This window comes from Microcaecilia unicolor, chromosome 1, assembly GCF_901765095.1.
Source record: "Microcaecilia unicolor chromosome 1, aMicUni1.1, whole genome shotgun sequence".
NCBI lineage: Eukaryota > Metazoa > Chordata > Amphibia > Gymnophiona > Siphonopidae > Microcaecilia > Microcaecilia unicolor.
In genome coordinates, this window is record NC_044031.1 from 689,355,415 (window position 1) to 689,383,201 (window position 27,787).

Genomic DNA, 27,787 nt, shown 5'->3' on the forward strand with positions numbered 1-27,787 from the left:
TTGAAAAGAGCAACATTAGAGTAAAAAATGTATCTTGAAACAATGGCTGTCTGCGGACTCACCCACACCAGTGCAATGGAGATCTTTGATGATCCAGCAAACCTCATTGGAGTGTCACAGAGTATGAGCCATGCACTCACTAGCAAGCAGACGTTTTACTCAGACTTGGGAGCCCTTTTGGACTAGTTTAACACTGTTGGCCAGAAGCTGTTTAACTCAATGCCTGATTAACAATGTAATTGCACCTCACATAGAGACATAATCAAAGGTGGGTGGGTTTTGGTGGGAGTTAGGTTGGGTGAGTTTATGAGATTCTTCTTTAATGGAAATTTAGGGTTCTGAGGTGTATGATGTTACTTATGAACATGTAAATGTACTTGTATTGAACCAATAAAGATGATTAAAAAATATATTTTTATTATATGAAAAACGTGAAAATTAGAACAAAGTGCTGCAGGAGCCAGCATATTCAAGATACAAAAAAATGCTCAACATATTCAGCAGCAAATGATCATGGAAAAAAAACAATACAGATCACCACCTACCCCTTTTACCTGTTGTGTAATTAGGTGGAGTCCAAACCATACAGCATAACATCCAACCACTGATGTCCAAGAAAGGTCTAAGCATTAAGGAGTTTACTATGGGCTGCAGGAGAGGGAATTCCAAATGTTTCCCAAATTGAACAAAAGCATTTTACAGTTAGAGAATCCAAGTCAGAAGTTTCACACCACTCAAGTTCAGCCTATGTAATCATCAGTATCCTCCATTGGGAGAGCATAGGGAGCTCCATTAACTGCCAGCATTTAAGGATACACATATCACCGGCACAGCTCGAGCCAAATCCAAAAGAAAATTTTATTTTATATTTGCTCATGATCTGGTTTCTGCTAATTATGAGTAACTCAGAGCACAAAGTAAAATAAAAAAATAAAAATGCTTTAAGAATCTCACCCACACAATAGTGAAAGCAATTGTCTGGTTCATTCCTTCCTCATGAAATGTGCTGAAAAAACACACTCTTGCTGGTTTCTGCCTTTTTAGTGCTGAACCTTTCAGGCAGGCACACTGCTCAGAGCTATTGCAATTTTGTCACTACATTCCCAAATGTATAGAAAAATCAAAATTCAGATGTTCTGCAAAAGTATAAGTTCCTGAACATAAAAATGCATTTGTGACAAGATCTCTCAAAAAAATAAGAACTATTGAAAAAAATGTTATACCCATTTGATATTAAGAACCACTTCAAAAACAGTAACCACCTTTTCCTTAGCGTCCCTACGGACCAGCCCAGAAGACTGTTGAGTTGAGTACGCCTTCCAGTTGGTGGAGACTGAGACACTGATTCTTATGATAACCAGTAAGAGCCCAGCTCAGAGTCAGCCCCTGAAAGCCTCAATATTCTCTATCTCCAGCCCTTCAGTCTTTTCTTTTTTTAATTGTTTTCCCAAGAAAGAAAGTAAACAAAAGTGTTTTTTCGCTTGGTAGTCTTTTTCCTCTCTGTGTACCGCTGGGATTTTGGTAGCTGGTTGAGGCTGAGGCCTGCGGGGGTTTCCATTGCCTTGGGTGGGGGCTGCACACTTGGGTGGCCAAATCCCTCTTCCCATTTCTCCCTGAACTTTTCTGCTCTATGTTGGCCTCCACCCCTTTGAGGGAAGGGTGTTTTAGTGCCGAGGGGCACAGTAATGTTTAGTGTGCTTACTAAAAAATAAAATAAAATAACAGAGATAATTACTGACCAACGTGACTCTGCACCTTTGCTTAATTGGTGGCTGTTTCTCCTCAGAGGCTTGGGCTGGTCTCTGCCTGCATGATGGCAGAAAAGTTGCGATGGTGCTCCATGCATCAGCAGCGCAGTATCACAGTGACTGGTACTTGTAAGATTTATACCGCATCAGAGTCTGCAGTTCAGACTTTTTCAATTGATGCAAGAGTTTGTGCTACGATGGCTCCCAATGTGGCAGCTGTTTCTTCAGACCAGAAAATGGTCAGCAAGACAGGTCCAGTTTTGGCAGCAACATCCGCCATCTTAGAACATGCATCTTTCTCTGTGCAGCTGGCAGTGCGGCCTCACTGCAGCCTCAGGAGTTAGTGGCTGAGCTAGCAGCTATGCAGAGAGGAATCCCTGAGGGGGGGTTTCCTCCATAGTCTGTCTTAGCGATGTACAGTGCATTTTAAATTAAACAATCCTCTCCCCTCTGGAGGCAAATGGCCCAGAGGGTTCTGGGAGGATCAGGAGTTACCTTTAGACATGGATGCAGAGTCCTTTGGTGGGGATCAGGAAGACTTGGTTGTGGAAAACAGGGACTTTGGGGCGGAGGAATATGTACTTGCTTACCAAGCAGATTTACCACCAAGTGAAGACCCATCAGTAGTGAGGGCTTCCATAAGGAGGATCTGCAGGAACTTACTGCTCTGTTATCTTCTACATTGAATTTTGAAGAGGTGCAAGAAGATTCTGTGCAGTGCAAGGCGGATCCCTTGGTTAAAGGGGTCAGTAGGTCAGGTAGATCCTTTCCTATGCAACAGGACATCAGGGATATTGTCCAGGTGCAGTGGGATGTTCCCGATGCACCCTTCCGCTTGGCTTGCTCTATGGTTAGGCTTTATCTGGTGCCAGAGCAGGATAAGGACTGGCTCAAGCCCCCAATAGTGGATGCTGTTGTCTCTGCAGTGACCAGGAAAAAATACTGTGCCTGTAGATGGTGGTACAGCACTCAGAGACCATAGGGTCCATCATATAGAGACTCTTTTAAAACACTCTTTTGACATTTCGGCAGTTCAGGTGGTCATCTCCAGGGCGTTGGCGCATGCATGCTTCAGGTGGTCAGAGAATGTTGGACAGAGACTCAGACGACTTTTCCTTAGTGAACCAGGAAGTAGCCAAGTTAGAGATGGGTTCAGCTTTTCTGTCAGATGCACTTTATGACTTGCCGTGGATGTCAGTTATGTCCATGGCATTGAGTGTGGCGGTGTGAAAGACTCTCTGGCTTCAGGGATGGTCAGTGGATGCCGCACCAAAGTTGAAACTCAGTAAGTTACCATTTCGAGGTTCGTTATTTGGTGAGGAGTTGGGTAAGTTGGTTAAGAGTTTGGAGGAATCAAAGGTACCTCATTTTTCGGAGGATTGTCCAAGATCCTTTGGCCGGGGGGGCTTCTTCTAGAGGACGGGGGTGTGATCCCAGGCATTTTCAGTCGGGCAGAGGTGCAACCTTTCAAAGGCCCCATTTCTACCAGTATACACAGCCCTTTTGTGGGGGCCAGCATAGAGGTCGGGACAATGGTTTCGCCTCTCCAGCTTGAAGTCTTCCAACCCAATGAAGGTGTTCGGGCCCATCCTCCAGTTTCAGTGAGATCACAGTTGGCAGGTTTCTTTGGGAGGTGAGTCCAAATTACCTCGGACCAATGGGTCCTCGACATTATTTGCGACGACTATGCTCTAGAGTTTGCTCACTCCCTGCCTGATGCCTTTTTGGAATCCCTCTGTCAGTCTCTGAGGTGGTCAGTCTGCCCTGCACTGCAACTCGAACGGGAAACAGGCCGGTATTCCATCTACTTTGTAGTCCCAAATAAGGAAGATTCCTATCGGCCCATCCTAGATCTCAAACAGGTCAACAGAGCCCTTCGTATCTCCCCTTTCCAGATGGAAATACTGCGGTCGGTTATTGTATCTGTGCATTCAGGTGGATTTCTCATGGCTCTGGATTTGATGGAGGTCTACTTGCACATCCCATTCAACAGATGCACCAGCGTTTCCTTCTGTTCGCTGTGTTGGGTCTGCATTTCCAGTTTTGCACACTGCCGTTTAGCCTTGCAACAGCTCCAGAATCTTTACCAAGATCATGTTAGTAGTGGCAACAGCTCTTCGCAAACAGGACATTCTGATCCATCCTTACCTGGATGATTGGTTGATCCGGGCAAAGTCATTTCAGGAGAGTTGTCAGGTGACGGCACAGGTGGTCCAGTTCTTGGAGTCCTTGTGATGGGTAATCAACCCACTCAAGTGCCACTTGCTTCCGACACAGACCTTGGAATATCTGGAGGTCTATTTCAACATGCTTTGGGGAAGGGTGTTCATTCTGTTGCTGTGAATTCTCGAGTTAAAGAGTCAGGTGTGGATCCTCCTCAGTCACAGTGCCCCACGTGCTTGGGACTATCTTCAGGTGTTGGGGTCAATGGCAGCGACCACAGAAACAGTACAGTGGGACAGGGCTCACAAGAGGAGTCTCCAGCAATCTCTTCGCTCCAGCTGGTTGCCTCAGTTATACTCCCTGTGGGTCCGATTACCTCGGACAGTGAAGGTGCATCAGGATCTCTGCTGTTGGCTCGGAACGAACAACTTGTCAAAAGGTTTACCACTGGACCCTCCATGCTGGACGGAATTGACCACAGATGCCAGTCTCAGGAGCTGGGGAGCGCTCTGCATGGGGAAGCTGGCACAAGGACAGTGGTCTATGGAGGAATTGAGTTACTTCATCAATCTGTTGGAGACCAGAGCAATTCATCTGGTGTTGTGCGAATTTCGGAGCCTCCTCGAGGGCAGAGTGGTGCAAGTCATGTCTGACAATGCTATGGCGGTGGTGTACATCAATCATCACGGCGGCACAAGGAGTCCCAGGTTGGCGCAGGAGATGGCTGCACTCGTATCTTGGACGGAGCACCACATCAAAGATCTGTCAGCCTCCCGTGTCATAGGAGTCCTCAATATGCATGCGGATTTGCCCAATCGGCAGACTCTGGATCCGGAGGAATGGTCACTCTGCGCCAAGGCTTTCAAAGTAATAGTCCACACATGGGGCTTGCCAATGTTAGACTTGATGGCCACACAGAATGCCAAAGTACCTTGCTTCTTCAGTCGCAGGAAAGAACAGGGCTTGGAGGGCTTGGATGATCTACTTTGCTCCTGTATGTGTTTCTGCCATGACCTCTCTTAGATCAGGTCATTCAGTGCACAGAACAACACGCCGGGTGGAAAAGAGGGCTTTTGTAACAAGCATTGTTTGGCTCCCAATCTATTTGTGCCCTAAGTGTTATTATCAGACACCCATACTTTTAATCAAACCTCTTTTTTTTTTTTTAAACTTAGCTTTGCTGTTCCATCATGAATGTGTTCTTGGGACGGTATTGTCGAAGTATCTGGTATTCCAGGTGCTATCCTTCACCCTTTACATTAAGCCATTGATGAACATGTGCTGAAAGGCCTTTCACTGTTTTATCACTTCATATATTGTTCAGACAACACTCACCATTCTGCCAATTTGGCAAGGGCTATGTTTAATTTTTTTTTTTTTTTAATAAATGAGAGGAGATCAATGCATATCTTCTCTGCAGAAAATCATCATTTTAATCAGAGTGGAAGAGGGGAGCAGGAAAATTAAATGTCCTCTTCTTGGCACACAAGCTATGCCCCCATCCCCTATATCCAAACATTTAAACACCATTCACAGTTAACTCCAGCAAACCTACAATTTTAAGCAAGACATTTAATTTAATCATGCTACCTACACAAGAGCATATAATTACTTCCACCTCCTATATTGCATCACATTTGAAGTGCATCAATCCCTGACAAAATACACAGGCAAAACAAAATCTTAATAGCTTCTCATTTTTATTTTTCTGTGTTTGCCCACTGATTGCTCTGTAACTGCTTTTAAGAAGTTAAAGTCGCTGTAACAGTTAACATTTCTACACTAAGAGGATAACTTTGTAAAAACCTTTATGCATATACATGCAAGTATACACACCTAAAATACTGCTTATAAAGCCTTCCTTGCCCCCTCCCTCCCCTTAAAGTTATGTGAAATAGATACTAAGGAAATAGGACAATAGATTCTGCTCTCAAATATTTTTTTACTGAAGGTATATTCAAAGGACTTTTTGTTTTGTCCTTTTTTGCACACAAGTTCACAGCAGCTACTCCTGGATTGACTATTTGCTGTTGGTCTATACATCTATTCCCAGCAGCAAATACAGGAGTGAGGTATCTGTCTGATCATGCACTGTTTTACTGAAAATGGGTAGGGACATGGTCCTAGCAAGATACAGAAACTGGAGGATATACCCTGGACTGTACCATAACTCCCAGTGTCACATTTCAAAAAAGAAGAAGAATTTTTACATTTCAATAAAAAGGAGGAAACACTGCCAGTGATATGGGAATCAGGGAAGGTGGCAATGCAGGCAGAGAAAACAGCATTTATGTTAAAAAGTAAGAGGTGTTGATAGCTATACAATGAAGGAATCCTGAGGTGCTTCAAAGAATCAGACTAAGGGTCAGGAGATCAAGCTGTCTCTCTTTGAAGACAATGTAATCTTACTTAATGGAAATGCTCAACAGGCCACCCTATTTTTATGAGCTACTTGGATAACTACAACATCAGATAATTAATATTTGCTCTTTCTCCTCGATACAGATTTTCTTGTCAAAACATGGTACCCTTTCAAAGGACTTAATCAAAGACATAGCACTCTAACGCATGCTTAACACAGGAAAAATTGCCTAAAACAGGACACAGTAAAGCAATATTACTTTTTGGAAGGGGGTGTGTCGGGGCACAGAATGGGCATGGAAGTGCTATTCAGTTGGTGCACTGACATTAGTGCATACTGTCTTAATGTGGGAGTATTTAGTGCCTCCTAAATAGGAAGAAATAAGTGATCCTGTGTTCATTTTTTCAGGGACCGTGTGCTAAAGTTCACATTGTTTACTAAGCCGCACTGTAGGCTCACAAACGTTTTAGTGTGTGCTAATGCTAGAAATACCCATAGGAATATAATGGGTGTCTCTACTGTTAGTGAGCGATAAAAAGTTAGAAAGCCTACAGCGCGGCTTAGTAAACAGGGCCCTAAAGGACATGTTAAGACCATTTACTAGCACAAGTTAGCAAAAAGACCCTTTAATTTCCAAATTTTTACTTTTATACAAAGTCTATAAAATTCCCAATTTAAGTTGTGGAAGTCAGAAAAGCGGTAATGAGATAAGCGTTTGGATTTTTTTTTCTACACAAACTCTTGAGTTTGCTATTTTGAAGAAAAAAATTTGTAAAAAAAGACTGAAAAATGATTCAATTGGTGAAGATGCTCTTATGTATTTTGAAACTAGTAAGTGCTCTCCTTACAACAATGGTCTAAAAAACCTTTTATATTCAATATGGGGTTTTTTGAGCATCTTTTGAACACAGACATTTTCCCCTGGATTCTATATCGCTCCATGGTGCAACCGCACCTGGAGTATTGTGTTCAGTTCTGGTTGCCTCATCTCAAAAAAGATATAAAGGAATTGGAGAAGGTGCAGAGAAGGGCAACAAAAATTATAAAAGGGATGGGACGACTATCCTATGAGGAGACGTTAAGACAGCTAGGACTCTTTAGCCTGGAGAAAAGGCGGCTGGGGGGGGGGGGGGGTGATATGGTAGAGGTTTACAAAACATAATGAGTGGGGTAGAGCGGACAGATGTGAAGCATCTGTTTACACTTTCTAACAATAATAGAACCAGGGGACACAAGATTAAATTAGAATGTGGTAGGTTTAAAACAAATCGAAGAAAGTTTTTCTTTACTCAGTGCGTAGTTAGACTCTGGAACTCATTGCCGGAGAAGGTAGTGATGGCAGCTGGCCTTGCTGAGTTCAAAGGGGTCTGGACAGATTCCTGAAGGAAAAGTCCATTGATAGTTATTAAATTTGGGGTTTTTTGCCAGGTTCTTGGGGCCTGGATTGGTCGTTGTCAGAGACAGAGTGCTGGGCTTGATGGACCTTTGGTCTTTTCCCAGCGTGGCGGTGCTTATGTGCTTAAATATGGTGCCCAAAATCGGGCACTTGCATTTAGGTGCCAATCCTAATGTGTTAACAAGCCAAATAATGCCAACAATTGGATGCTAATTAGCAAAGTGTGTGCAAATCCAAATTGGTGCCATGCACTATTCTAGAACCATGTGCATCAAAATCTCATAGCACACAAACCAAAAGGGGGTGTGGCCATGGGTGGGTCGGGGTGTTCTCACAATTTGCGCATAGTGTTATAGAACAGTATTTCCCAAGTCCAGTCCTGGAGTACCTCTTGCCAGTCAAGTTTTCAGGATACCCATAATGAATATGCATAAAAGATCTGCATATAATGGAGGCAGTGTATGCAAATTAAGTTCATGCATATTCATTGTGGGTATCCTGAAAACTTGACTGGCAAGAGGTACTCCAGGACTGGACTTGGGAAACACCGTCATAAAATACAGGGGATACGTGCCCAAATTGAGCGCTGGGAATTACACCTGGTTTCAGAAGGCATATTGGCACCAAAATCTGTACTCAGTACTATTCTATAAAGGACGCTCATCTTTGATTCTCCATTGTAGAACAGCGTTGAGCGCCAAGTTTTTTTCTGTGCCGATTTTGAGCACCATTTACTGATCTTTATGCCCTGTCTTTTTTTATTATTTATTTATTACATTTGTATCCCGCGCTTTCTCACTCAAAGCAGGTTCAATGCAGCTTACATAGTAATAGGGAATACAGAATATTGTTGGAGAAAGTAAAAGTTAAATATACCAGAATGATAGAAGAAATGAGTAGGTAGAGATAGGCAATGGAGAAGGGAGTAAGGTAGGAGATACAGTTTGGACATGATAGTAACTTTAGCAATTTTCTTTTGCAGATTTATTTTAGCATTTTCATGAATGCTTGTGTTTAAGGACTACAAGCATCTAGGTACTGTGATCTTCTTTAGTGCTTCAACAATCTTTCTAAATTAACCTAGTGAAAGGTACCAGAACATACACAGGCTCCAGCTTTCTCTAAGAGAGCAATGAGAGCTTTCTGCTCTCTCGTGAATAGAGTATTTTACAGTCTTTTTAGATCTTCTCATAAATCTGTGGCACTATGCAAACAAACGAGGATGGTATTTGCCATATTCAAATACGTATTTCTGATGAAATTTAAAAAAAAAAAACAGAAAAACAAAAAACAAACAGGATTTGTTTTACAATTTTTTAGTTCTTTTTACGATATCAACTGTGTTAAAGTTACCAGTTATCTCTTTTTATTATAACAGTATGCTTCAGGGTAGGACTATACCAAATATTTGCATTCGACTTGATTTGCCCCCAAATAGTGCCCCAAATACATTGTATTCAGCTGAAAAGTGATTTAAATTTGAATAAGAATGGGGAGGAAGTGACGTCACCACACAGCATGGTCGCATGAGTGAAGAGCTCCCGATACCCCGTAAAGAAAAATAGCGTTTCTGTCCAAGCCGATGCCCAGCTGTAAGAAATAGCGCACGTGGATGGCTTCCCGAGTGGCAGGGGCAACGAAACCGACAAACCAAACAACTCCGGAGACAGATCTCTCCCGCTTTGCTTATTCGGGTGGTGCAGAAGCGCCCCGAGACAAAATGGCGGAGGCCCGGAAATCACTAGCGGCGGCAGAAGCCGTCCACGGGGCCTCGGTAGGCGATTCGACGGAGCACTCTAACTCGAGTCGGGATGAGGAGGAACTCCCACTGGCGCTCCAGAATTGGCTGCAGAATATTAGCGTGGATATCAAGGCGCTTAGGTCGGAGGTGGCGACACTCGGAACAGATCTAAGAAGCGAGATACGCGAGCTAGGGTCCCGTTTGGAGGAAACAGAGCTACAAGTAGAAGCTCATAATGAGACAATAGGATCGCTGGAACAGCAGATCACAAACCTACAAAAAGAACACCAGCAGATGAATCTGAAAGTAGAAGACTTTGAAAACAGAGGTCGCCGCAACAATTTAAGATTCCGTGGCCTGCCTGAAACCCCCACATACCAAAACAGCGAAAGAGTGGTGCAGGAATTGGTTAGTGCACTGCTGGCAACAAATAATATAAATGTTGAAGTGGAGGCGATCCAGATTGAAAGAGCTCACAGAGCACTGGGCCCGGGGAAAAACAACATCCCAAAAGACATTATAGCATGTTTTACCAGCTTCAAGTTGAAGGAACAAATACTGAAAGTGGCGCGACAAGCCCAAGACTTTAAATGGGACTCTTACAAGATTGAGATCTACCAGGACCTTGCAGCAGCAACGCTACGGCGGAGAGGTGAACTAAAGCCATTTACACGCCGGCTCAGAGACTTAAATATTCAGTATAGATGGAGATATCCCTTTGCCCTGGTATTTTACAAAGAAGGAAAAATGCATCAAATACAAACACTGGAGGAGGCCAGAGAAGTCTGCCCTGAAGCAGAACTTCGCCTAGATCCAGAGGAGGCTGGTGTGAACAAAAGAGGTGCCACGTTTAATGCGCCGCCCAAATGGAGAAGAGTTGGCAAAGGCCCAAGAAGCTACAACGCCAACAGTCCGCCTCGAAAGTTTCCTGAATGTCGAGATCAAGAGGGCAACTTGGAATAAAGGGATCCAGCCGGCTGCAAAAGACTGCTGCAGATATTATATTAGGACAAGTCCTTGGTTCTATCTATGGTAACAGTTTGGTTCAGAGATGTTGAAAGTGGTTGTTGGGGTATTTGGTAAGTGATCAGTGGGTCACTTCACCTCTATTTGGTGCCCAAGGGTAAGCCATGGGGCGCCACAAATCAGGAGGGAAGAGTTGGGGTGGGAGGGGAGATTCACCAAATATGAGAGGGAGGGGGGCGAAGAGGGAACAAGTGGGGTTGTTTGGGATAAGCAAAAGGGGAGAAATAGTAGAATTTGGTTGTTGTGGGAGGGTGCGGAAAGGTAACTCATTTAATAAGTTATAATGGTTGATGTTAAATGGCTAACTTTGAATGTTAAGGGCTTAAATACCCCCAGAAAAAGACAATTGTTATTTAGAGAGCTATGCCGCTTGCGGATTGATGTAGCCCTAGTCCAAGAAACACACCTTAAATCATGCCATGAAAAACTATGCTTTCACAAACAATATCCATCTATATATTTTGCTTCCAACCAGAGCACTACCAAAAACAAAGGGGTGCTGATAGCACTCAGAAACTCTGTTCCATGGGAGGTATAGACAGTTGTTAGGGATAAGGGGGGGGGGGGGAGGAGGTTCCTGGTGCTGATCCTGAAAATAGTTGGGAAAGTTTATACGATAGTGAATATATATGCCCCTAATACACAACAAGGAGAATTTTTTAAAGAACTAGATCTTATACTCCAACGACATGTTGTGGGTCACTTATTAATAGGCGGTGATTTTAACATTACCTTAGATACCCACCTAGATAACTCCTCTGCTAAAATATCCTATGCCAATCAAGATAGACATCAAGTGCAGGAGTTCCTCACGCGTTGGCAATTAGTGGACCACTGGCGTCAGGACCACCCCAAGACACGAACATATACCTTTTTCTCACCTGTTCATCAATCCTTCTCCAGAATTGATATGTGGCTGGGAGATGCCTTGATTGGGGGATCAATAGGAGCCCTCCAGATATTGCTCCGTACATGGTCCGATCACTCCCCAGTCCTACTACAGCTAACCATAGAGGGGGAACGGAAAAAGGAGTGCTCGTGGCGACTAGATGACGCGCTATTAGCAGACCCAGATAATCTACGTCAGATTGAACAATATATTATGGATTATATCCAGTTCAATGACACGGGGGAGGTATCCCCAACTACTCTGTGGGAAGGCCTCAAAGCAGTAATACGGGGTCAGTTGATAGCCCTGAGTTCCCATTGCTGGAAAACGAAAACAGAGAAAGAACGTATACTGAGAGAGCAACTAGGCAAAGTAGAGGGTCAGCTGCAACAGGGGTGTCTGCCATTGTCACCTACTCTAATATCCCAGGCCCAAGCGTTACAATCCCAACTTCAAGAACTAGAGCTAGCAGACATATCTGAGAAATTACTGAAGACACGTCAAACACACTTTGAATTTGGCGATAAATCTAGCAGAATCCTAGCTCAGAAATTGAAACACCAAGCTACCAGAAACGCAGTGGGAGGCCTCATAGATGATAAGGGCGTTAAGAACTCAGAGGCGGAGTTCATAAAATCAGCCTTTAGATCTTTCTACCAAAATTTATATACTCCAGAAAGCATACCCAATCCAGAGGCTATAAATAATTATTTGGTGAAAATTGAGATCCCACAGCTGTCGGACGAGGTGGCCCAATCCTTATCTAGCCCTATAAAAATAGAAGAAATTGAAAAAACGATCAAGGACTTAGCCATAAATAAAGCCCCGGGTCCTGATGGATTCACAAATAAATTTTATAAGATATTTGGCAAATTGCTATCCCCATTGCTGGTAAGGGTATTTCCCCGTACTCTCCCATTCAATATCTACCCACAGATAAAAACTGTCTACCCCATCGCTCACTTGTTATTATTCGATCAGCGTAGCAACTCCCCCACACCACATCCTTTAGTTTCCACGCCCCTAAGGCGACTGATCTGATCTTGTCATCCTTAATTTGCTCACAATGTAACCCATAATCGAATTGTAATGTAATGTAAGAAACTGTATTCCCATCATTTACAATGTATTGTAAGCCACACTGAGCCCGCATATAGGTGGGAAAATGTGGGATACAAATGCAACTAAATAAATAAATAAAATAAACTCATTAGATCAAACAACGGGACTCCCACCGACCTGGGATCTAGCAACTATTATAGTCATACCCAAAGCAGGCAAGGACCCACAATTATGTAGCTCCTACAGACCAATCTCCCTATTGGGAGCGGACTACAAAATCTTTACTAAGGTATTAGCTTCTAGATTGCAGAAATATATTCCACTGTTAGTTCATGAGGATCAAGCAAGTTTCGTGGAGGCCCGTCAAACATTTGACAATATTAGAAGAGCACTACATGTGATACAAACCGCCTGTGTTAGCAAAACCCCACTCTGCCTACTGTCACTAGACGCCGAAAAGGCATTTGACAGAGTGAGCTGGCCCTTTTTATTCACGGTAATAGAGCGGATGGGTATCCTGGGACAATTTAGGACGTGGTTGCATTTGATCTATGACACCCCGAAAGCCAGGGTGCGGGTGAACGGTCACCTCTCGTGTCCATTTCAACTTAAAAAAGGCACCAGACAGGGCTGCTCCCTGTCACCATTGCTATTTGCCCTTGTAATGGAACTGTTAGCTATACAAATTAGAGCCCAGAGTGAGATCAGGGGCTTGAGATGGGCAGGTATAGAAACTAAGATCCTCCTGTTTGCAGACGACGTTCTGCTCATCTTGAAGGAACAGACAGTCTCCTTCCCGCAGATCAAAGAGATGACCCAGGGCTATGGAGAGGTATCGGGATTTAAGATCAACTATGACAAATCTGAGGCATTAGGGGTCATGGTCCCAGAAGAGGTAATAGACCAATTAAAGCAACAGTTCCCATTTCGTTGGGCCACTAAATACATAAGCTACTTAGGAGTTAATATACCATGAAACGTGGATGATATATTTAAATACAATTTTCCTGACAAAGCACGAGACCTCTTTAAGGAGCTAGAGAGATGGGAGGGGTTGACCCTTTCGTGGATGGGTAGAATCAGCGCGGTAAAAATGATAATACTCCCCAAAATATTATATCTATTCATGGCGCTCCCTATAGACATTCCAGAGGGATTTTTGAGGAAAGAAGGCATTTGCTTTCATTTGGAAAAAGAAACCCCCTAGGGTACGCAGCGAAATGTTATATCAAACAAAAGAGAGAGGAGGGATGGGGGTCCCATTTTTCCAGGCATATTATCATGCAGCTCATTTAAAAATTCTAGCAACCTGGGTAAAAAAGTCAGATAAAATAGGAATTAAATTAGATCAATGGTGGCTAGACCCAGTCCCCCTGCAGGCGATACCCTGGCTGTCGAGTACTAAACTCATGGAATTGACAAAGGAGAGCCCACCACTTTTGCACTGGCCTTTGTCGACGTGGTGCAGAGTGCGAGAGAAATTCTTCCCTGAGAGGACATATTTTAAACATATGTTTCTCAGATTTGCCCCGCACTTCGGTCCGGGTCAAATGGATGCAGCGTACCTGGAATGGGAAAAATTAGGCCTTATGGAACTAGGCCAGATGTATGAACAGGATAACATGGTCTCCTATGCAGATCTATGTCAAGGGCATGGGCTCTCCCCTCTGCAAGCCTTACAATATTTCCAGGTACGAGACTTTATTAAGAGACGGGCAGAAGAAGAATTGAATCTGTCTGAAACCCTCATGGAGCAGAGTATGCAAAAGAGGCGGGATTACTCGTTTGTACAGAGCCCTCCTGGCGTCCGACAATCCATTGGAGTATTATACATCCAAATGGGAATCGGCAATGGGAGTGGCCTATGCGGCCACTAGGTGGTCACAGTCCCTCAGATCACTGCTGCGTGTATCAATATCAAGTGCACTGGTTGAAAATGGCTACAAGATTTTATACTGTTGATACTATACCCCTAGCAGATTGGTGAAAATGTTCAAATCAGGGTCTGACCTCTGCTGGCGACAATGTGGTTTAAAGGGTGACATGTCTCACATTTGGTGGACCTGTACACATACACGCTGACTTTGGTCAGAGGTACTTGATATGTTATATAAAATAACAGAAGTGACTTATCACCTCAGCATGGATCACTGCTTATTACACTTTAAACCGAAAGGAGTCCAGGGATCCACTCATCATTTTGCCACATACTTGTTTGTGGCATGCAAATTGATCATTGCGACAGCCTGGAAAAAACCATGTCTGCCGGGGCTCCAGTCGGTTATGGAAAAACTGGACAGGATTCAGTTGATGTCAAAGCTTACGGCTCTCAGAAGGGGACAGATTGTTCAATACTACAAACTGTGGGAAGTATATGATAAATGGAAAAAAGCCAACCAAACTACAAATTCATAACTTTTCCCAGACACGCGGGGGGGGGGGGAGTTTAGATTAGGGGGGGGGGGGGAGGGTAAGAGAAAGTAGCGAGGCAGTTATTTGAGGACACTTGTTTACTATGTTCATTTGCTTCCTATGTATAGGCAATTTAAAAATCTTACACTGTATCATGTATAACAAGATATATTGTGCCTTGAGTATTATGTTCTGTTTGGAAAATTATAAATAAACACTTAAAAAAAAATTTGAATAAGAATAATCCGGGGCTCTACTGTGCTAAACCCTACTGAAATAAATACTTGATCTCTGATTTCACATTGCTTCTTTTATTATTACTTATGTTAACATTCAATGCCTACTATTCTTATTCAGCTGAAAAGTAAAATATGCTATTCGGTACTGCTCTACTTCAAAGTTTTCACAAGCTTGGCTTGCTATATGTTTTAGAAAAGGCATGTTATATTAAAGATTATGTCCAAGGGGAGATGTCATTGTGGGAGCCAAATATAAAATCCTTCATAAAGGAGGGGTCTGTTGGAATTTTGTTTTGTTTTTTGTCAATATGACCATGAGCATGCTTGCTTAAGAATCCAAGGAGGAGTGCCTAGGCTCGAGTGCTTCCTTAGGTCAGAAGTGTTTGCAGGACAGATCTTAAACAGCATGGCTGTATGTTATCAGCATTTCCCCTACAACATGAGAGTACAAGAATAGCCATACTGGATCACACCAATGGTCCATCCAGCCCAGTATCCTGTTTCCAACATTGGTTAATCCAGGTCACAAACATCTGGCAGAAACCCAATTATAGTAGCAACATTCCATGCTACCAATCCAAGGGCAAGAAAGCTTATCATGTCTGTCTCAATAGCAGACTATGGACTTTCTCCAGGAACTTGTCCAACCCTTTTTTAAACCCAGATATGCTAACCTCTATTAGTACATCCTAAGACATCCTACAGAGCTTAACTACTCTTTGAGTGAAAAAATATTTCCTCCTATTTGATTAAAAAGTTTTTCATGTAACTTCATTGAGTGTCCCCTGGTCTTTAGCAGAAGAGTGGATCAGTGAGTCTGAAGAGAATGCATGGAGAAATAAGAGGTCAACAAGGAAAGATCTGGCAGACTGGAGAACAGAAGCGAAAATTCCAAACAACAAATGTGTCCAAACCTTGCTTCCACAAGATGATTGAAGTCTCACTACTGAGTTTGTCTTCTTTACCTTGCCAAGATTCTTTCAGTAAAGTTTTTTTTTCTGACAACCAGATGTGCCTGTACTTTGAATTATTTGGTGTGCTTGCAGACCTGTAACACACAGAGAAAATCCACAAAGCCAAAGCCTTGAAACTTCTCTTTTCAATATATGTCTCAAATAGAGATAGTGCTGTTCCAGAGCCTCCTCAGACCAAGATATCCCAGTTACTGAACAGGTGGTCACCAGGGCTACATAAGCTCAAGTAAAAAGCCTGGAAATATCTGAATTATTACCTGCTACATGGCACACAGAGGATTCTTTCAACAAACAATATCTAAGATGACCAAGGGCATATTGTTTTTCACTTTCCGATACATCTTTATTTATTTATTTATTACATTTGTACCCCGCTCTTTCCCACATACAGCAGGTCCAGTGCAGCTTACATAGTAAAAGAAAGCATCTTACATGGTAAAGAATACAGTAAAAACAAGGAAATGTGGGAACAGTATTATAAATTGTGATGATCATAACTACTTACATTATGAAAGGCATTACAAAGGACACGTGAAAAGAACGTAATGAACTAGAATAGGGAAGGTAGACAAGGATATGATAGGTGAAAGGGAAGGAGAATGGGAGGGAAATGGTAAAGGATGGAGGAAAGAAGATGAGGGATTGAGTATAACATTGGGGTCAGAGTAAGCGTCAACGTCTTAGCAGGAGTATCGTAGGTGATCTGGTGGAATTAAGCTGGTCCATTAGGGTAAACGTGCTTGAAAAAATGGGACTTAACATTTTCCTGAAAGGTAAATAGTTATTAATAGCTCAGATGAGTCTTGGGAGAGCATTCCAAAGTTGACTACCCAGAAAGGAGAAACTGGATGCATAGTATGTTTTGTACTTGAGACCTTTGCAGTTTGGGAGGTGTAGATTGAGGTATGTTCGCGATGACATTGTTCTATTTCTAATTGGGAGGTCAATCAGGTTGTTCATATAACTGGGGGATTCTCCTGATATGATCTTATGGATAATTGTATGGACCTTGAAGTATATTCTCTCTTTGATGGGGAGCCAGTGAAGCCTTTCTTGAAGGGGTGAGGCACTTTCAAATCTTGACTTTCCAAATATAAGTCTGGCTGCCGTGTTCTGGGCAGTCTGGAGACTTTTCAGGACTTGGAATTTACATCCAAGGAAAATACTGTTGCAATAATCAACCTGAGTGATGACTGTGGATTGAACCAGGTTCCGGAAAGTGTTCAATGGAAGATAGGATTTCACTCGCTTCAGGATCCACATCATATTAAACATTTTCTTTGTGATCAGCTTAGCGTAGTTATTGTAGGATAGATGACTATCTATTGTAACTCCAAGGATCTTTAAACTACTGGAGATGGGGATGATTACATCTGGGGTATTGAGGGTGGCCGGGAGAGATGGGGAGTATTGAGATGAGAGGACTAGGCATTGAGTTTTTTCTTTATTTAATTTCATCTTAAAGCCATTGGCCCATGAGATCAAGATGGACATACCAGTAGTGATTTTATCAGAGATTTCGGATAAATTTGATTTAAAGGGAATAAAAATGCTGACATCATCAGCATATATAAAGGGATTAAGGCCATGTTTGGCTAATAATCTGGCCAAGGGGATCATCATGATATTGAAGAGTATTGGGGAGAGAGAAGATCCCTGTGGTACTCCGCATTCAGAAGACCATGGGGATGATATATTTGTGGTTCCTTTAACTTGATAAGACCTGGTTGTGATGAAGTCTCTTAACCAATTGATAATATTACCTCCAATTCCAAGTTTGTCCAAAAGTTTAGCAAGAATGTTATGATCTACCATGTCAAAAGCGCTTGACAAATCAAATTGCAAAAGGAGGATTTTTTTTCCAGTTGCGATTTCCTGTTTGAATTTAGTTATTAGAGTAAGGAGGACCGTTTCTGTGCTGTGGGCAGATCGGAAGCCTGATTGTGACTCATGAAGGATAGAAAATTTCTGAATATATTCATTTAGTTGTGAGGTCACTCTATTCTCCATTAGTTTAGTGATTAGAGGAATGGAGGCAATTGGACGGTAGTTGGTAATGTCGTTTGAAGATTTCTTTGGATTTTTTTGCAGGTTTGGCTCTATCAATGAGTGTGTGTTTCATATCTGGCCCAGTTTCTGGACCGGGTTTTACAGTCCCTAATGAATTAAGTAAATGGCGCCCCACAGTCAGTCGTGGCACATGGTCCTGTATCTTTCAATTTAATAAGAACATAAGAATAGCCATACTGGGTCAAACCGATGATCCATCTAGCCCAGTATTCTGCTTCCAACAGTGGCCAATTAAAGGTCACAAGTATCTGGCAACATTAGCATACCAAGGGTGGGGAAGTGATGGCGGTCCACCCTGGTACGCTACGTAATTTCATTGAGTGTCCCCTGGTCTTTGTACTTTTTGGAAAAAAAAAAAAAAAGAGTGAAAAATCAATTCACTTTTACAAGTTCTACACCACTCAGAGTTTTGTAGATCTCAATCAACTCCCTGTTCAGCGGTTTGTTTTCCATCCCCTTTATCATTTAGGTTGCTCTTCTTTGAACCTTTTTTAATTTTACTATATCTTTATTGAGATACAGCGACCAGAATTGAATGCAATAATAAAGGCAAAGTCACACCATGGAGCGATACAGAAGCATAATAATATTCTTGATCATATTTACCACCCCTTTCCTAATAATTAATAGCTTCCTGCACATTGGACAGAATATTTCAGCATATTGTCTACAGTGACACCCAGATCTTTGTCTTGGGTGCTGACTCTTAAGGTGGACATCAGTATCAGGTAACTATGATTTGGATTCTTCTTCCCATTGTGCATCACTTTGCAATTGTCCACATTAAATTTCATCTGTCATTTGAATACCCAGTCTTCTAACTTCTTAAGGTCTTATGAAAATTTTCACAGTCCACATGTGTTTTAATAACTTTGAATAGTTTTGTGTCATCTGCAAATTTAGTCACTTCACTTGTACTTCCGATTTCCAGATCATTTATAAATATGTTAAATAGCACCGTTCCCAGTACAGATCCCTGCGGCACTACACTATTCAAAACCATCCCCCACTGAGAGAAATGGCTATTTAACCCTACCCTCTGCTTTTTGTCCAATTACCAATTCCTAATCTACAAAAGAACATTGCCTCCTATCCCATGACTGATTTTCTTAGGAGTCTCTCAAAAGAAACTTAGTCAAAAGCTTTCTGAAAATCCAACCGACTCACTTTTATCCACATGTTTATTCATGTCTTCAAAGAAATGAAGCAAAATTGTTAAGGCAAGGCTTCCCTTGGCTGAACCAATGCTGACTCTGTCCCATTAAACCATGTTTGTCTATATGTTTCGTAATTTTATTCTTTATAATAGTTTCCACTATTTTGCCCTGCACTGAAATCTGGCTTACCGGCATGAAATTTCCCAGATCACCCTGGAACCCTTTTTAAAAATCGGTGTTACACTGACCACCCTCCAATTTTCAGGTACTACAGATGATTTTAATGACAGGTTATAGATTACTAACAGATCAGCAATTTCATGTTTGATTTGGCTCAGTACATCTTGCAGGTTCATCAAGACTTTTCAGTTCCTCCACATCTTCACCCTTGAAAACCATGGTATAAGTAGACCTCTTAAATCTTCTGTTAGGACTGAAGCAAAGAATTAATTCAGTCTCAGCTATGGTCCTGTCCTCCATGAGTGCCCCTTTTGCTCCTTTATGATCTGGCTTTCTGTTTCCGATGTAGATGAAAGTTGTTACTGGGAGTTTTTGCCACTGTGGCAAATTTCTCTTCATATTCTATTTTAGCCTTCTTTATCAATGCTCTGCTTGCAACTAACTTGCCAGTGCTTATGTAGCTTCTTTTTTTCTTTTCCTTCATTCAGATCAGTTTTCCATTCTTTGAAAGATATTATGCGTGGAAAGGCAGCACTGTAATTACACCGGGCTCTAAAACATCAGTACACTACATAGTGAAAAAAACAAAAAGGGTTGCAAATACTACACACTAGCAGAATACTGCACCTTGTTCACACCTGAAAAACACATGACACAAGGAACTAGAAATAAAAACATATGAAGGCAAAATACTGAACTGGAAAGTTACCTCAAGAAGTCAGACTCGGCATGCAGCAATACTAGAAAAATTGAAACTTACATGCAAATATCACAGATGCACATTTCCAAAAGCTGACATATTCCAATTAATAAATTCTGAATAAAATACTTTTTTCTACCTTTGCTGTCTGATCATTTAGTTTTTCTATTCGCTTTGGTCCCTGTGTCTTCTGTTTTATGCAGTGTCTTCTTTCCATTTGATATTTTTTTCACACACCATACACACCATCCTCCTGTGTCCTTATGCGTCCTACCATCTGTAGCCCTGTCCCTATCCTTCCTCCAGTTTCAGCATCTGCCCTCAAAGTGTTCCGATCCAGCCCTTAAATTCAGCAGTTTCTCCACCATCCATATCCAGCATTTCTCCTCACTCCTCTCCCCTCCCTCCATCCATGTGCATCTACTTCCTGTCTTCCCTCCCCTCCATCCATGTCCAGCATTTCTCCTCACTCCCCTCCCCTCCATCCATGTGCATCTACTTCCTGTTTTCCCTCCCCTCCATCCATGTCCAGCATTTCTCCTCTCTCCCTTCCCCTCCATCCATGTGCATCTCCTTCGTATTTCCTTCCCTCCATCCTTGTCCAACATTTCTCCTCTCTTCCCTGCCCTTCACTCCATCCATGTCCAGCATTTCTCCTCTTCCCTCCTTTCCATCCATGTTCATCTCCTTCCTGACTTCCCTCCTCTCCATCCATCCATGACCAGCAACTCTCCATTCTCCTCTGCCCTCTCCTCCATCCATCCATATCCAGCAAATTTCCTCTCCCCTGCTTCCTCCATCCATCCATCTTCAGCAATTCTCCTCTCTCCCCCTGCCCTCCCCTCCATCCAAGTGCATCTCCACGTTAGGTTACTGTTGAATTTTACATAACTTTTTTAAAGAACTGTATTTTATTATTGCTGTAAACCATTAAAGTATTTTTGGTTGTCAAATGGTATTTTAATTTGAATGAATATCTAATATTCAGTTCACGATGAGTCTTTCACTACCCAGAGTGTCAGGGCTGGGACTGGGGCTGCTATGAAGTCAGACTGCAGTCCTGGAAGGAAAGGGGGAGTCAGTCATTATACAACAGTGGCACACAGTGGCCAGACTTAGAGACTACGAGTTCAGGGTTATAGAATGAGCCCTGGTTCCTGCTTCCTAGCCAAAGGCAGTCAGTGCAACAACTGAACTAAAGAAAGTTGGAAGAGAATATAAATAAGGAAAAGATCTCTAGATAAAGTTGAGCAGGAAGACTCATTGCACCAGATCCTCACCTGAACCCAATCAAACTGGAAAATTTAGGTGCAGCAGAAAAACAAAATATATAAATATGAGTCTATGTGGCTTATTATAAACGTTTTGGATCATAACATCTGGGTCCCATCATTATTCTACAGCAGCACCATTAACCAAGTATATATGGTAAAAACTGATTTACCATTTTAAGCTATGGGATCAAATATATTCAAAAATCAAAACAAATACTTTGCACTATGGAAAAAGTGAACTACAGTTATACCAATAAACAATCACTTGGCACAGTTGATATGATCAAGCAATATTACACAGTAACTGAGCATATGAATAGTTTAAAAATAGTTTACATCCTTAACTTGTACAATTAAATTATTTACTATGCACCTCTGTCGTAACTTTATTTATTTGGATTTTGCTCACACCTTTTTCAGTACTAGCTCAAGGTGAGTTACATTCAGGTTCACTTGGTAGTTCCCTGTCCCTAGAGGACTCACAATCTAAGTTTGCATTGAGTAAATCATAACAAGCAAAAACATGGAGCCTGTTAATATTCTCAACAGCATAATATATATCAAAGTCCACGATAAAATGGTTCACTAGTTCCCTAAAATTCTGGGAACCTATAATGACCAATAATGGGTAAAATATGACCAAAGATGCAGTATGCGCAATACACTGATGAACATATTCTATGCAGCTGTCTGTTTATACTTTTAAATCTGACTTGCTATTATCCCTCAAAAGAGAATAATTACTACTTACACAAAGGGATTGTCATACCAGACCCCAAGAGACCCTAATAAAGCATACTGATCAAGAAAGAACTAACAACAGGAACCCAATTCTGAATGTGTTCTCCGCACAGGACTCAAGAAATCAATTAATTCAAGAATACACACACAATGCTGAAACATGAAGCCAGTGCCCAATGCCATTCAGGATATTGTCAACTGTTCATTCACTGTGCCTACTGCAAGGCTGGATGAAGTAATACTGGTAATTAATAGTAATGAATAATGACTCCTTCTGGATTCATTTATGCAATCCATCCCGCACTAAATTATATTTTGCCCTATTAAAAGGTTTTATTGGAGGCTTAAATTATTTTACAGCATGACATTTTGATTTATACATTACAGATACATACACACAGCTGTTTCTTTCATTATCATCATCTGGTTTCATGATTTTCTATAACCTAAGTACCACTTTGTAAATCGCTCTATACTAGGTAAGCTTCACTCGAAACATCTTGTGGTCTTAAAATTCCCACAACCTCACCTCCACTCCATCTACTCATTGAGTTTATTTTTTCATTCTCATCTTCAAGTTTGGTTGTAGCCATTTACCATGTATTATTTAATTAAGATGAGCGAGTACAACATTTGAACAGACTACAGATAACTACCAGCGGTGCTTCCATTCTCAAAAAGCAGCAAATGATAAAGCGATATTCAGAAAAGAAAGTGAAGAAAAATTCATTATTCTGGATGTGCAGAGGCTTGCATCTAAAAACATGTAAAAGCCCAGTTGTTTTGATCTAATTATTTACTAGTTAAACTGAATTTTTAAACTCTGGTTGGCATCATCTAAAACCTCACTTGCTATGTATGGCCACTGATTTACTTCTCCCTGATCATGGGACAGGGAGAAAAACAGGGAAGTGAGGAACACAATGCAGACCAGCTTCATCCTACAAAATAAAACCATGAATTAGCACCCACAGCCCTTCTGTAACCTATGCTTTAGGATACCAACTTCTTTTAAAATCAGTTCCTGCTCTCTACTGAGACTGCAGCTATTTTAAAGTGTGGCTGTGCTTCACCATGAGAAGTGCCTGCTAAAAATGTTAGTATGGGAATGCTGGAGTGGATCCCTTTCAAATATATGCATGAGCAAGGTTCTAGGAACAAGCTGGCTGGGCATCCAGCAGTAAGGTTATTTATGTGCACCTGCTTGCATTGGTTGGGTATTTCTGGCCATATCCTGAAGGAACACCATCTCAGTCACAGAAAGTAGACTGGAAAAACATGAATCTATATTTTCACCTTCTGTTTTCCAAAGACATACACTTCAGGCTTTTCTTTCTTTCTCTACAAGGTTACAGAATCAGAGTGTAATTTTTGAAACATCAATGAAAAGTGCACTAAACTCCACCTTTCCCCAAAAGGATGCAAAAACTACAGCAATCTAAAACTACATGAAAATAACTAAAAAAAAAAAAAAAAAAAAACAACGACACATAAGTGTTTTTCTTCTCATTAAGATAGAATGAGCATATACAGCTTCAGAAATGCCCTTCTTAATTATGCGCTAAATTGTAACCATTTGAAATTCATTATTTTAAAAATGTTTCTGCTGCACATTTGATAGTGAGAAGTTTTATTCTTTTTTTTTTTTTTTTTTTTGCATTCAGTAGCCTGGTTGAACTATTCTCTTATTATCAGAGTAAGCACCTAAAGCAACATAACACCTGGTTGTTACAAAATCTAAACTTCCAAACAGAGAGAAGAAAAGATAATTGGTCCCTTTATTTAAACAAAAAAAATTCCAGCAAAAAATTTTAAGATTTAACTCCACGTACACCTCAGGTGATTAGACAAACCAAGCATGTGCTACCTGTATTTCTGGCCCCAGACTCTTATTCATTTTTACTTGTTAACATCTGCCTTCTTACTTCAGTGGACAGTGCTTGTGTCTCCCTCAGGGGGGTGGGGGGGCGAATGCTGGCTTCAGCATAACCCATGGTAAGTCTTTTCTTGGCTGGGAGGTGCATGGAGGAGGTGCCCAGCGCTCACACCAGCTGCCTTCCAGGTGCAATGGGGGACTTGTAGCCCATCTGCATATCCTCACAGCATTCTCCAGGGTTTGTGCAGCGCTGCGTATGCCTTGTAGCGCTATAGAAATGCTAAATAGTAGTAGTAGTAGTAGTAGTAGTAGTGACTCCCAGGTCTACCCTAATCCTCCCAGGGACTTCACTCCAGGTGCTGCGCGCCGAAGCATTTTCTCTATACACTTTGTATTTTCTCCCAGTTACTTCTTATGGCTCCAGTACACTTTCTCTTCTTGGTAGTGCCCCTTCCCAATCTTTTTCTCCATCTGAAAGCACTGTACACTGCAAGAACACATTGCCCACCTTCTGCTTTCATCATCTCGCCATCTCTTTTGTCTTCTCCCTTCTTCTGAGCTCTCAAGCTTCCAACATTTCCTTCCATCCAACCATCTCCATTCTATCCGAGTACATCTTGCCTTTGTCACTGTCTTCATGCCTCTCCTACTCTTCTCCGTACTCTCTTGCTCCTTCTCCTGCTTTCCGCTGGGGATATCAATCCCAATCCTGGTCCTCCACATCAGCTCTCATCCTATTTGTGCAGGTCACACTGAGGGGCATAATCGAAAGGGATGCCCAAGTTTTCTTGAGGACGTCCTCGCAAAACGACCCGATGGAGGGGCATGGCAACCCGCATTATTGAAACAAGATGGACATCCATCTTTCGTTTCGATAATATGGGCGGGGACGCCCAAACCTTGAAACTTAGGTCATCCTTAGAGATGGTCGTCCCTAGACTTGGTCATTTCTGATTTTCGACGATAATGGAAACCAAGGACGCCCACCTCAGAAACAACCAAATGCAAGCCCTATGGTCATGGGAGGAGCCTGCATTTCTAGTGCACTGGTCCCCCTGACATGCCAGGACACCAACTGGACACCCTAGGGGGCACTGCAGTGGACTTCATAAAATGCTCCCAGGAACATAGCTCCCTTACCTTGTCTGCTGAACCCCCCAAATCCCCCCTAAAGCCCACTGTCCCAGCCCTTATGGGTGAAGGGGGGCCACTAGATGTGGGTACAGTAGGTTTTGAAGGGCTTGCTGTTTCCTCCACAAACGTAACAGGTAGGGAGGGGGATGGGCCTGGGTCCGCCTGCCTGAAGTGCACTGCACCCACTAAAACTGCTCCAGGGACCTGAGTATAACATCTGAGGCTGGCAAAAAATATTTTTAAAGATATTTTTTGAGGGTGGGAGGGGGTTAGTGACCACTGTCATCCCCGATTCTCTCTGGTGGTCATCTGGTCATTTCGGGCACCTTTTTGTGCCTTGGTCATAAGAAAAACACAACCAGGTAAAGTCGGCCAAGTGTTTGTCTGGGACGCCCCTTTTTTTCCATTATGGGTCAAGGACGTCCATGTGTTAGGCATGCCCAAGTCCCGCCTTCATTACGCCTCCAATACGCCCCCTTGAACTTTGGCCGTCCCTGCGATGAAAAGCAGTTGGGGATGTCCAAAATCGGCTTTTGATTATACCAATTTGGATGACCCTGGGAGAAGGACGCCCATCTTGCGATTTGTATCGAAAGATGGGCGTCATTCTTTTTCGAAAATGAGCCCAGCTGTGATGTCTTCAATCTAATTTCTGTTCCTCTCCTCTCTCCCCTTCTTCTGACCATCATTTGATAACTTTCACACTTAAACACCCCCACCCCCATCCAATCTCTACCAATACATTTAGGAATCTTCAGTCTATTGACCCTTCCAGTGTTTCAAATCCAGATGTCTTCCAGTGTTTCAAATCTCTTCTCAACCACTACATTATCCAAGTCTGTCAATGAGGCTGTCTCTTCCTATAATACTACTCTTTCCTCTGGATACTCTTGCTCCTCCCATTCCCCGTTCTGTAAAGTGTACCAAACCCCAGCCTTCGCTGACATCTAGAATCCGCTATCTACGTTCCTCTGCCTGCTCTGCTGAATGTCTTTGGCTAAAATCCTACGCCCATGCTGACTTCATACATTTCAAATTCTTGCTGACCTCCTTGCAGTCTGCTCTTTCACGTGCCAAACAGGACTGCTACATCCATTGACAAATTCTTTTGGCTAAAACACTCAACATCTCTTTGCCACACTGAACTCTCTCATCAAAGTGCCTTCATCTCCAACTCCCCTTTCGCTTTCTCCCCAGACTCTGGCTGAGTACGTTTATGATAAGGTTCACAAGATTAAACTTGAATTCTCAACCAGGTCACCTCCACCTCTCCTTCTTGTAGTCCATTCTCTCAACCCTCCTTCCACCCCTGCCTCCTTTTCTGAAATCACTGAAGAGAAAACTGCACATTTTCTTTCATCCTAGAAACTAACTACCTGTTCCTCTGATCCTATTCCCACCCAATTGCTTACTACTATCTCTCCTACTGTCATCTCTTATCTGTCATATCCTCAGTCTTTCACTTTCCACTGCAACTCCTCAAAAAAACTTTCATTGGACCCTACCTGTCCTTCCAACTAATGCTCCATCTCTCTCCTTGCTTTCCTATCCAAGATACTTGAACGTGCTGTTCACCACCATTATCTTAACTTTCTTTCATCTCAAGCTATTCTTGATCCACTTCAATCTGGCTTACTTACTCTTCATTAAACTGAAACAGCGCTTGCTAAAGTCTCCAGTGACCTGTTCCTGGCCAGATCCAAAGGTCTATCCTCATCTTTCTCGAACTATCTGCTGCTTTTGACACTTTTGTTCACTGCCTACTCCTTGATACACTGTCCTCACTTGGATTTCAAGGTTCTGTTCTTTCCTGGTTTTCTTCTCATCTCTCCCATTGTACTTTTAGTGTATATTCTGGTGGATCTTCCTCAATTTCTATTCCACTTTCAGTTAGTGTACCTTCTTTTCTCCATCTATACTTCTTCCCTTGGTATTCTGATCTCATCCCATGGTTTTCAGTATCACCTTTATGCTGATGACTCCCAGATCTACCTCTCCACACCAGAAATTTCAGCAGGAATCCAGGACAAATTATCAGACTGCCTGTCTGACATCGCTGCCTGCATGTCTCACCGCCATCTGAAACTAAACATGACCAAGACTGAGCTTCTTATCTTTCCCCCTAAACCAACCTCTCCTCCTCCCCCATTCTCTGTGGATGAAACTCTCATCCTCCCTGTCTCATCAGCTCGTAACCTTGAGGTCATCTTCGACTCCTCTCTCTCTCCTTCGCTGCACATATTCAACAGACTGCTAAAACCTGTAATTTCTTGCTCTATATTACCAAAATTCATCCTTTCCTTTATGAGCGCACTACCAGAACCCTTATCCACACTCTTATCACCTCTCGCTTAGACTATTGCAACTTGCTTCTCACCGGTCTCCCACTAAAGCCATCTCTATCCCCTTCAATCTGTTCAAAATTCATGACTTATATTCCCACCAGTGTCACTATGCTCACATTAGCCCTCTTCTCAAGTCACTTCATTGGCTCCCTATCTGTTTCCACATACAGTTCAAACTCTTCTTATTGACTTACAAGTGCATTCACTCTGCAGCTCCTCAGTACCTCTCCACTCTTATCTCTCCCTACACTCCTCCCCGGGAGCTCCGTTCACTGGGTAAATCTCTCTTATTTGTACC